Below are 13,021 nucleotides of genomic sequence, written 5' to 3'. Positions count from 1 at the left end.
ACTTCTCAAACTTCCTATTCAATTTATCAAGAAACACTTCTATATTCTCTGAAGGAGTTCTATACAATCCAGCAACAATTTATTTTTTCTTACCTATTTTTATTTCTATCATACATGTTTCAAAGATTTTATCATCATTAATAACAGTTATTGCCTTTACCATAATGTTTTTGCATTCAACTAGCTCTTCAGATACTAATATTAAAACGCCTCCCCCCTTAAACGACTTTCTTACATACCAACTCATACAGGAATATCCTGGTATTTTGATTCTTTGAATTTCATTTTCATCTAATTTATGTTCAGTTACTATTACAATATCCGGTTTTAATTCCTGCAATGTGATTATTAGGGAGTCTATTCTTGTCTCCAAGTGCTAGATGTTTTGATAGAAGATTATTACATTATTGTTCATAGAGTTCGGTTGAGCATGGAAATTACCTCTAGAAAACTACTTTCTTCTCTGTGCCGGGAAAGTATTGGTGATTGAGGACATGAATATTGTAAAATGGGAGAAAAACATGTGGGATGTTGAACGTTGTTATTTTCTACATTAACTAAGGAAAAACTGCTATTACTAAATGGTGAAGTATGATATTGTCTGTTGTTGAATTGTGAGGTATCATGCAGATTGTCATCAGAATTTATTGCATCCAGGGCAATTCCATTCTCGTCCAGTTGGTGAAGTGTCTCGTCTGCGTTTGTGAGATGTCGCACGTTTGAAGCTGCTCCTCCGTGCCAAGTCGTATGAGACTGACCAATCAACGGCGCCGATGATGAAGTCAATGAATAGTCTTCAATGTTTATCGCATCAACATCGTCATTAATCTCCATTCGTTTAGAAGGAAAGTATTTTTCAGCAGTCGTTCTTCTGGTCATGCAATTAGCAATAATTCCACTATCGCTAGTCACAAGGTCACATAAAATCTTTCCCATGAAACGCTTACCATTCTTCGAGTAATGTAAGCCCTTTTTTGTGAAATGGTGTCTCTGCATGTCCCTATTGACCTCTGTATAAATCACTTTTGATGCCCCACAGTAAGACGATATTCTACCCGAGATACATAAATGTTTGCAAAATGTATGTCATCGTTGAATTGAGGTCTATCGTATCTGCTGGGAATCATAAACTGGGATATAAATATCATATTAGTAGAGTTCATATAAAATTAATTTCAACTTAAACATTTCAATCCCTGTAGAGCCAGACTGTAACTATAATGATTATAAAATTAGTGTCACGATATTCTCCTTTTAAGGAACTGAAATTGACAAATATTTTGTGGAATATCAAATTATAGAAAATAAAAATATTTCTGTCATGAGAAGTTTGTGTAAACCAATACAAGACCTAGAAAATTTAACTACTGCTATCATCTCACCTTATATTTATAATGTTTCATTATGCGTCTTATCTTGAATGTCATTCATTTATGATAATGAATTTATTGTGCCCACACTTCTTTGTAAAGTTATTGCTACTAGTAGTTCTGTGAACAGTAGACCTCGCACAGTTAAAAACCACAGCCTCTTCTTATACTGTCCATCAGAGTAAATCCTGTCTTCATGTCATGTTGGCGAGATATCGGTGTGAAAACGGCTAATGGCTGTTGAGGTTGGTGTATAAAAAATGTCAAAATCAAAAGCTAATCTCCTTCAAGACATACTGGCAACAGGACAACCCAAGTTCAAAGCTGGGAGAAGTCGAGAGACAATACTATGTTATTTTGGTTATTAATTGCATGCACTATTGCAAATTGAAAATGTCGTTATAATGAAAGTGGATAAGAATAGAAGAATAGCGATGCCGATTCTCTGCATTAATTAATTATATTTCTACACTGTCAAAATATAATTGGCATCGTTGTGAACCCAGAAAAGGATAGTGACACCGGCTTTGTCGAATAATAGACAAGGATAGCGAAGTTGATCAAATACTGTCATTATAACGTGGACCTCACTATAGGTACAACATCTATGTACTCAATCTTAATATCTTAATCCATGTACTTAATCACTATATTACTCTTAAACATATATTACTGCTCTGATCGAAACAGCTCGGTTGACTGTATACATGTGTACGCTCTCATGCCTGCTATAGTAGTCCGAGCCGCCCGGACTACAACCGCGATTCGCCGGCGACTACTAAAATCGAGCGATGCATGCAAGATTCGAGTCGACGGTTTGGCGACTCTTTATCTTTAAATGTTTAAATGTGCCATCTTGAATTGCATTTGATCGAAACTGTTCGTGTCGGATCCTTATAGTGTGAGGACATTAAGTTCCAAATTTCAAGTCATTACGTTAATTGGGAGATGAGATATCGTGTACACAGACGCACATACACTCATACACACACACACACACCACACACACACACACACACACACACACACACACACACACACACACACACACACACACACACACACCACACACACACACACACACACACACACACACACACACACACACACACACACACACACACACACACACACATATACAGACCAATTCCCGAAAACCACTTTTTTGGACTCAGGGGACCTTGAAACGTATAGAAATTCTGACAATGCATTTTGATACCGTTACAAAACTTCATTAATTATTACTAGGTCTCAGACAGAAAAACAAAAATATCTGTCACCAATGGTGTTATCAATCGAAGATATAGTTAAGACGATAACGACTAGAAAGGCTAAGATTATGGCTAAAACTTGAAATGAAAATCAATTTCTCAATTATTTAATAAGATAATAATATTGTATGAATTTGAGGTTAGGTTCTATATAAACAACGCTTGTTGGCAATGTCAATAATCATCAAGCCGAACATCTACAATATTTAATCAGATACTCGCTAGTAAAATAATTGCATCTAGGTAGCATATGTTAAGAGGAAGACAAGAGGGTTTTGTGTATTTATAGCATGCAAAATAAAGGATATGAATGTTTGAAATTATATATAAATGTTTATTAATATATGTGAGCAAATATAAAACACAAAACATAATAAAAAATAAAAAGGAAGTAAGACCTAATTTTTCTATGCACATTGATACATTCTGTACACTCGAACCGAATCTGACTGTTTACCAATCAGAGCACAGTATTCGCTCGGCGCTAAAAAATATTTAATTCAAAATTTCCACGTGTTCTTTATTAAAATTATAGAAATTTGTAATTGTTGTAGAAGGCATGGAACAATGTAATTAAAATAAATAAGAGTTAAGGATACGAATATCCAATTTTAAGATAGTAATATGCTCTAGTACTATGGACTATTTGACAGTATTAAATTGCGTCATCGCGGATTATTTGAAATCTATCAATAGGAAAAGATATTTAAATTTTATGCAAATTAGAGTCAGAAGTATCGTCGAAAGAGAATAGGGGAAGACTAACTGCCCACTCTCTTGCCAGAGACCGACCAAGACGCCAGCCATCACGAGAGCAATAGACTGAATCCCTTATAAAAATTGAATTTTATTTATAGCCAAAGTCTAAGTATCAAAGACTTCTAATAAGTAATAAACCTAACTCAGTGAAGTCGCACTATGACATGAGTTATTAGAATGACCTATTCCACCCTCTAGGTTTTCTAATAATTGCGAAGTATTGCTACGACGCGGACTAGCTACAGCCGGGTATGGGTCAGGGTCGGTGACCGTATTGACTGGTGGAGATACTGGACCTACACTTCTCCCCCTGTCCTGATTCTTTACCCTCTGTCTTTGACGGGAGGTATTTAATTTGAAGGGAAGAGTGTGTGCCCGTGCCGTTGTTGGCCGATTCGGCCCTCGGCTCTTGGAATTCAGGTTGGGTGTTAGGGAGAATTGAGGTAACCTTAACCAAGGATACGGATCCGGATATCAGATCCCCACAAATAATTATATTTGTAAAGGTAGTACGCAATCTGAACCAACTGCGAGTTGACGGCGAGCAAAGCTGTACCTGCAAGCCCGGAATAAAGGTTGTAGGTGGAGGAACTCGGGATGGAGCTTAACAAGGAATGATATAGAATTTTTGTTACGGTTTTCGCAATCTGAGACTGCGGGCTGTCGGTGTGCAGACTGAACCTGCGCACCCGGTATTAGATCAATATGATTGGAGAGGCGTAAGAGGTATAAGGTACAGGATATGGTATACCGAGTTAGAGGTATAGGGAATATTTTATCGGGCCTGGGGAATGGAGATTCATTAATAGGATTGTTCCTTCCTGTAACTAATGGGGTTTTGTTCAATAACTCGCGATCTGTGAATAGCGATATAGTTCTCAGCAAGCTGAACCTGCTAGCTAAAGGTAGTATATCTATTTCAATTTTATGATAACTAAAGCTCAAAGGATGAGGTTTCGGGTGTCGGATTTCTGAATCGCGAGCCTGCAGCTGCGAAAGGATTTTCAGCAATTCTGAAACTGCTAAACAGGATTTCCGCGCTAGTCTGATGACAGCGCGCCGGTTATTAAGGGTCAATCTGTAACTGCCCTTAAGGGTATGGGAATCACTCTCAATCGTCCGAAACGCTTTTAAATTAATAGTCAGTATGTCGACTATTATGAGAGGATAGGGAAGGGTTTACAAGGATTCTCCTAAGCTTCTCGCTGGTCTGAGGACCGCGACTGGGTCGATCTCCAATCTGTGACTGAGATCCCGCTCTACACAAGGTTTCCTACACCTCTCGCTGGTCTGAGGACCGCGACGGGAATGATCTCTAGTCTGGAACTGAGATCTCACGCTATACAGGGTAGGAAAAATTAGGAGGATGGAAGAGAGAGGATGCCGCAGTCTGGGGACTTCGGCGAGGACGTTCTCAAGCTGTACCTGAGAGCAGGAAGTGTTGCAGTCTGTGACTTCAACAAGGACGTTCTCAAGCTGTACCTGAGAGCAGGAAGCGTTGCAGTCTGTGACTTCAACAAGGACGTTCTCAAGCTGCACCTGTGAGTGGGAAGCGTCGCAGTCTGTGACTTTGACAAGGACGTTCTCAAGCTGCACCTGAGAGTGGGAAGCGTCGCAGTCTGTGACTTCGACAAGGACGTTCTCAAGTTGTACCTGAGAGCAGGAAGCGTTGCAGTCTGTGACTTCAACAAGGACGTTCTCAAGTTGTACCTGAGAGCAGGAAGCGTCGCAGTCTGTGACTTCGACAAGGACGTTCTCAAGTTGTACCTGAGAGCAGGAAGCGTTGCAGTCTGTGACTTCAACAAGGACGTTCTCAAGCTGTACCTGAGAGCTAGAAGGATTATAGAATAGGGAAGGTGAAGAGAAAGTAAGAGGAAGGATGCCGCAGTCTGGGGACTTCGGCGAGGACGTTCTCAAGCTGTACCTGAGAGCTAGAAGGATTATAGAATAGGGAAAGTGAAGAGAAAGTAAGAGAAAGGATGCCGCAGTCTGGGGACTTCGGCGAGGACGTTCTCAAGCTGTACCTGAGAGCTAGAAGGATTATAGAATAGGAAAAGTTAAGAGGGAGAAAGAGAAAGGATGTCGCAGTCTAGAAACTTCGACGAGGACGAGCTCAAGCTGCACCTGAGTTCTCTAGGAAAGGATTGGGCTTTTCCTACTTGGAATTACAGCAAGTCAGAAACTGCTAAGCGAATTTAAAATACAGGGCCACTCTATAGTATGAAAATTAATAAGGAAAATACATCCCTAAAAAAAACTGAGATTACCTTATTACAGAAGAGGAAATGCACACAAGTGACCAGTCCTAACATACAGTTACCTGAATCACTGCAGAATTAAATACGGAGAATAGCAAACAAATTCCCGCACTAAACTTAAACGTCGTGAAGCGACAGAGTCGAGACTTAAGAATTAAGCCCTCAAAATTAATCTGCTTAAAAGCCTAGCTAAATTTCCCCACTCAACTGTTTGTAACGCAAACTTGAGATCCCTTACAGGTTTCAAAACCAAGAATAACTCGTTCACCCCAGTGATACGAATTCGGGAAAAAAATAGCTGACAAGAAAGAAAAACCCACAAGGGAATTCTAACTCCGAGTTGTTCGGAACTCGACCTACAATATTCTACGTTAACACAAGATAGAATAATAATTAGTGTCGGTAACGTCGTAAGGAGAGGAGATTCGCGACCCAATCTCACACTCAACCACCGAACAACTGCTTCTCTCCCAGGTCTCCTTGAAGCCACACCGGGTCGCTGAAAGTTAGGAGGCCGGGGGAAAAGGAGCTTGCTGACCAATGGGAGTCTGAAAAGACGATCACGCCACTAGTCATGTGACAGGGTTTGAATCCGCTAGTGCTGATGATAAGGGTGCAGCTAATGACGACACTGATACTAATTACTACACTAATTCAGGCCGGTAAACAATATTTCTATTCCAGAAATTTCATGAAGAGCGATACTGACCCGACTCGGTAGCCGCTTATCGTTTAGATGATACAAATGCTGCTAATTTAAAGGGGTTGACGGCGATGGTGATAATGTATATACACAACTACAAATCTAACAAAATATATCCGGCAGACGATCCTATTCCTATTCTAAAATAGAATAATTTCGCTAATTTTTCGCTGGACGACGGCTCTCCATCCGTCACAAAAATTCACTTTGTGACAGAGTTATTAATTTAAATATCCCCATTGGAGAGGACGTCAGCAGCCCACCAGAAAGGCATAGGACACACGAGGTGAATCCATGCTACATATTTTTTGTGAAAAGTCGACACACGTGAGTTACTCAAATATTATTTATTGATAGGATCCTCAGTGCTACAAACTCATAGAAATTTCATGAAGCTAGCTCGTTGAAGGTTTTACTTAAAAATCAAGCTTGATTTATAGTTAATTGCACAAGTAGTATTAATCAGGGAAAAGTCATATTTAGAATATATATGAGAACTAAATATTAAATATATATCACTATTTGAAATGATCAAAGATGCCCAGTTAATGTATTTTAATATCAGTATTATTAGCATAATAAGAATTATAGAAGCTCAAAGTTCACAAGATAAATTATTTATCTAACTTCCACTGACGGCTGAACTTATACCCTGAGATTTTTATATTTAAAATATCAAATATTATTGGATTATAGAATTCTAAAATTCTAATTCAATAAGCAGAAGCGAGTCAAATGATTGAGCTATAGAAATCTTTAAAATGTATGCTGATATTTGAATCATGACAGTTATTAGTTGATCAATGGTATTAAGCAGAACAAGAGTTTTAATTGAGCCATCTTTGATATTTTCCTTGTGTATTTTCCCATATTGTATTTGCTTTTATTGTTTCACATCTTATTTTTTGCTCGTTGATTTTATTGTAATTATATATTTATTGATTGAATGGTGTTCTTTCAATTTTTAATCCCGTCTTCATGCATGACCAATCTTGTACTAGTATTTTTTATTATCATTATTGACAAATTAATAGAATTATCAACCAACTATCAATAATTATCGATAATTAAATCTTCAGAAATAATACATTCTCAAAATTTATTTGAATGATTCAATTCCTTTACTGAAATGAAACAGACTGAAATACAGGATCTTAGTATTAAGTCGAAGCAGTATTACAGTCTCTTCAACATCTATAATTGCGGAACCATTCAATCCAGCGGTAGAGATTGCCTATTGATAAAGCAGCAGCAGTTTGCAGCGATTGATAGCAGAATTTGGTATAATCTCTTCGAAGAGCTGGTAAGAATTGTATGGTATTTTTATTTCAGCAAGTGTCAAGATATCGAAAATATTCAAATATCTCATGCTCTACCGACAGACTGCCAGCTGGGCATATGTAACCCCGAAAGGATGTTATAAAATTTAGAAATTGGGGTACCTTAATTTTTTTCGGAGAGAAATACTTTCCTTACCTATGGTAATAGGGCAAGGAAAGTGAATATAGAAACAATGGGAGATAGAAAGAGCGACAGAGGAAGGAATATAAGAGCTTAGGAATTGAACAGATGGGATGCTCTTGACAATCGCACTGAGCTTCTTCTTCCTTGCCTTTTTCCCATTATTTGGGGTCGGCTCTCCTGGATCTTAGTCAACAGTGATTGCGATCTTGGGTCGACTCTGGCATTAGTTGCAATTGTCTCATATTTGTGAGCACTAGTGCCATCCATGTTAGGCGTGGTCTGCCTCTGCGCCTTGTCTGTGACTCTATCTCCTGCACTTTTCTAGTCATGTTTTTGGGTGGGCGTCTCTTTACATGGCCATACCATCGCAGTCTTCCTTCCATTTTTTTTTCAGCAATTGGCACAACTTTAAAACTGCCACGTACATGAATGTTCTTAATATGGTCCAGTCTACTTACTCCTCCGGCCATCTCAGCATTCTCATCTCAGCAGTATGAAGTTTCTCTGCGTGTTGCTTTTTCAGAGGCCAGCACTCTGCACTATATATCATTGCTGGACGCACTGCAGCTTTATACACTTTGCCCTTAATGTGTATGGGCATTCTATTGTCGCAAAGCAATCCTGTCAGCTCTCTCCATTTCATCCAACCCGTATTAATCCTGATCGAAATGTCTGCATCAATGCTTCCATCGTTGCTGATGATCGACCCCAAATACTTGCATTGCTGAACAACCTCCAAAGGAGTACCTTACAGGTGTGGTGCCCGACTGACATTGCCACTAAAACCACAGTGCATGTAAACTGATTTCTCCCTACTGATTCTGAGGCCAGCTCCTTCCAGTTTGACTCGCCACATGTCAAGTGCTTGCTGCATCTCATCTGGCGTTTTTCTGATAAGGACAATATCATCAGCATATATGATGTCCCATGGAGGTGCGAGCTGCAATTCTGCAGTGAGGTAGTTCATCACAAGTTGAATAGGAGTGGACTCAGGGCAGAACCCTGGTGCACCCCCACCTCTACACTGAACTCCCCACTAGTCCCAACCGGGCTCCTAACCTTTGTTGTGGCATTATGGTACATGTCTTTCACTATGTTTATATAGTGTTCTGGCAACGTTAGTAGACAAAAGGTTGATCACTCACAGGTGTATGATTCAAAGTGGTGGGGGGATCGCCAACGTGACGTCACGTGTAGTTAAAATGTTCTAGAGTAACCACACTGAGCATGCAGTTTATTCACTGTATCTTCAAATATATCGTCATTTAATCTCCTCAAGATTGACCTACAACTTTAAAATTCTCCATACTTATAGCGAATGAATCACCGATTCTAATGATGTTGTTAAATATTTCAAGTTCATTCAACTTTTATGAATAAAATGAAGTTGAAAGTTTTTCATGAATCTAAAAACGTTACACGAAAAAGTTAATAAGCTGGAAAAGCGTTAGTAGACAATGCTATACTATTATAATTTCAGATTAACCTTAAAAAATCTTGATAAACCATGCATTGAAATAAACCGATAAATCCGATGAATTTCATTCATTGTAAATGCACTGAACACATGCTGGTATTGAGCACATGTTCTAGGAGAATCGAAATATCTCATCCTCGAAATTCACAAGCTGATGTATAGCCAAACTACAAAATATAAACACGACCTAGAAAATGAAGAAAGAATGGGTTTGAAAGGGAAGGTTAGGAGGTAGGGTTTTTGCTTTTATATGGCAAAATGCTTGTATTATTCAAATGTTTTAATAATTATTGTAAAGCAGAAACAGAAAGATTGCATGTCAGAAAATGTTTGTGTTATTTATAATTTGACTGTACGACACCATATGATTTTCAAGAATGCGATATTCTGCCTACTCTGTACTACAGCCTACGTCACGGCTGCAGTTCCCCCACTCCAATTGCATTTCAACGAAAATACTATAGATGAGTGACCAACCTTCTGTCTACTAACTTTGGTGTTCTGGGACCCACTGTGCCATCAATGCTTGCCATATGAGCTTCCTGGGCACTCAATCGAAAGCTTTCTCCAGATCAATGAAAACCATGTGCAGGTCAGATTTGTTGTCTCTCTGCTTTTCCATAAGGATTCTCACTGAGTGCAAAGCATCTGTGGCCGGCCTACCTGGGACAAAACCACATTGATTCTCAGTAACAGCTGTAATTCCAAGTAGGCGTTTGCTAATTAGACATTCCCAGATTTTCACTGTGTGCAAGATGAGTTTAATTGCTCTAAAGTTTTTACAGAGTCGTACATCTTCTTTATTCTTATAGAATGGAACAATGAAGCTTTTTCTCCACTCATCTGGCATGCCTTCATTTAGCACCCCATTGAAGATATTAGTAAGAAAAAGCAATCCCATCCTATCCAACTTCTTCCACACTTCCACTGGAATTCCATCTGGTCCTGTGGCTTTGTTGTTACTCATTTCCTGGAGAGCCAGACCAACCTTTTCCAAGGTTACTGATGGAATTGGCCCGATTGTTGGCTGAGCTGGCTGCAGTTCTTCACTTGGGAATGTTTCGTTAAGGAGCTGACTATAGTATTCCTTCCATCTTTTCTTTATGGCCTCATCATCAGTGAGAAGTTGACCTTCCTCATTTTTTATGAATTAACCATGTTAATATCCTGACAGTTGTAATGTCTCTGTTTGGCAATTTTGAATATTTTTTGAGCTTCTTTAGTTGTCTCAATCTTTGCATAGAAGTTCTCGTTTGAAAGTGCCTTCGCCTGTGCCACCACTCTTTTTGCCGCTTTCTTGGCTATAGCATACTCAAGCTTGCACCTTTCTCTATCTTCTGGTGTTTTGCTGCACTGCCATTGTTTAAAGAGACGTTTTTTCTCCTTCAAAATAGTATATATTTCTGGATTCCACCAGCTAGTATCCTTGCCATTCTGTACAATACCTTTCTACACTCCAAGATGTTGCTTAGCTGTATCAATACAAAATTTTTGAAATTTGCTCCAAATGAGACTAACTCTTTCAATGGCTACCCTACATTTATGATAAAATCCCAATCTAGAAATCCAAAAAAGAATAAAGTTCATCTAAATCATAATTAAATAATCATCATTTACGAATTCTCATAATTATTAATAAATAATAGTTCTTTTTATTGATAATTATTATTTCAACTGCAAGCAATGAGAAAAGTAGCAAATATACATTAAAAAATTCGAATTTTGAGGTTAAATGATTACCGTTCAATATCCATTTAAATAAAAATAATAAAAAACATAAGAATACTACAATCAATATTCTCTGTTGTCTATGTTATTTTTATAAATATTTCTCAGTTTACTTTGAGCATTTTTCTCGGTGATTTGAGCCAAGTATAAATTTCTGGAACCTGTTCCAGTACTTTTTAGCTGGATGAAACAAAACTTAGGTATGATTCTTCCCGCTAGGTCGCGCGCTTGTCAGTTCAGCCATCTTGCAGCCATCCCAATCAGCTGTTGGCATGTATTTTGAATGCGAATTTATTGTTCTATCTGTATTTTTTCTGATTCTTGAATGAATGAAATGAGAACTTTGGCTGAGAATTATCAACTTCAATCGGATTATTAATTTTTAAATGAATTAAGGTTGTTATTAATAACAGCATCACACACACAAACATTTGATGGATTTCAGCCATCATTTTACCTATAATCAACCACTTCTCATATTCAATAGTAACTGTGGGAAAAGTTTAATGTGAAATACGTGAGCAAAGTTCCTCTGCTGCACTAAAGAAACCATTCGAGAAAATAGACGCAGAAAGTAAACATTTCTTTCGGTGCAGCAAACTCTCACTTTGCACACTAGTTGCACAAATAACTATTTTCAATTGGAATAGCATTCTCATGGAACCTACTACAGTAATATCATACTTGAGAAAGATCTCAGAGATCAATACAACAGTTCATGAGCGAATTCTTCAACCCAGGGGGTCTCCAGTTGATATTGATAAAAACATATACATTGATTCAAATTAAGTACAAATTGAAGTTTACACTAAAATACACACTTCAAATTATAAATTCACAATCACAAATTCGCTCAGACCTTTATCACTATAAATGCATTGTTAGTGATACATGTATTATGTATATTGTTAGAGCACATTAGCAGATTCTACATAATTCATTATCAAATTTCATCATTATCGTCCAACAGCACTATGCTGATTTTCTGCTGTAAATTATGTTACCATAAGTGAAAGCAGCCTTCATGATCTGAAAATTAAAAGTAACGCATTATTATGAGTGTGCTGGAAGCACAAAGGAAAAAATAAAAATAAGATAAGTTCTCCAGTACAATATATCATATTGAGAAATTATGATTGGAATGAATGCCAAAATAATTCATTTTCTACAACCAATTTCTTCACGTCAATCACAGAGTTCGTTGTCATGCAGTACAATGATAGTATCACGTACACCCTGAGTACCTTCAGAGGTAGGTGATTGATACCCAGGTGTTGCTCCTGGATGACTTAGCTCAGTCTTAATGTGGGCGGGGAAAGGAGGCAAGTCGAAGTTCCTCTCTTCCTTCTTTGTGCCTTAGCTGGTGTGGATAGCACCTCCTGGTGCTTCTGACAGTGTGAAGGTCGCTCTCTACTCTGATGACACCACTTCGAGGTAATTTTGTATTGGCTTATGGCCTCCATTCCGCTCCAGTATGTAGAAAGAGGAAGGATAGACAGGAGGGACAGCAGCCAACTGGCCGCTGTGCCTGAGATGATAGACGGTAAGGGACGGCAGCCAACGGGCCACTGTGCCCTGGGAGGATGGCGGATAGGGATGGCAGTCAACGGGCCCTGTGCCCTGGGAGGTGGATGGATAGGGATGGCAGCCAACGGGCTGCTGTGCCCTGGGAGGATGAGAGGAGAGGGACATACGGCAGCCAATGGCTACTGTACCAGGACAGGAGTTCAGGGACGTACGGCAGCCAACGGGCCGCTGTACAAGGAGCAGGAGGGTTGGAGTGGAATGCTCTGGTCTGGGGCTCGTTATTATACTCTCCAAAGTAGAGGGGATGGAGTTGCGCCGCCGCCAGAGGCGGTAAGAATCCTCTCGATGCGCGGAGGATGGTGCGTCATCGGTACCACTTATCTCCGCGGTCAGCTAGCTTGCTGATAGTCGAGCGTCTTTCAAAAATATCATAAATTATTTTCTCGTCACAATTTTACTTTGTG

The sequence above is a fragment of the Nilaparvata lugens genome, chromosome 6, assembly GCF_014356525.2.
Source record: "Nilaparvata lugens isolate BPH chromosome 6, ASM1435652v1, whole genome shotgun sequence".
Lineage (NCBI taxonomy): Eukaryota > Metazoa > Arthropoda > Insecta > Hemiptera > Delphacidae > Nilaparvata > Nilaparvata lugens.
Note: the sequence above shows the minus strand (reverse complement) of the source record.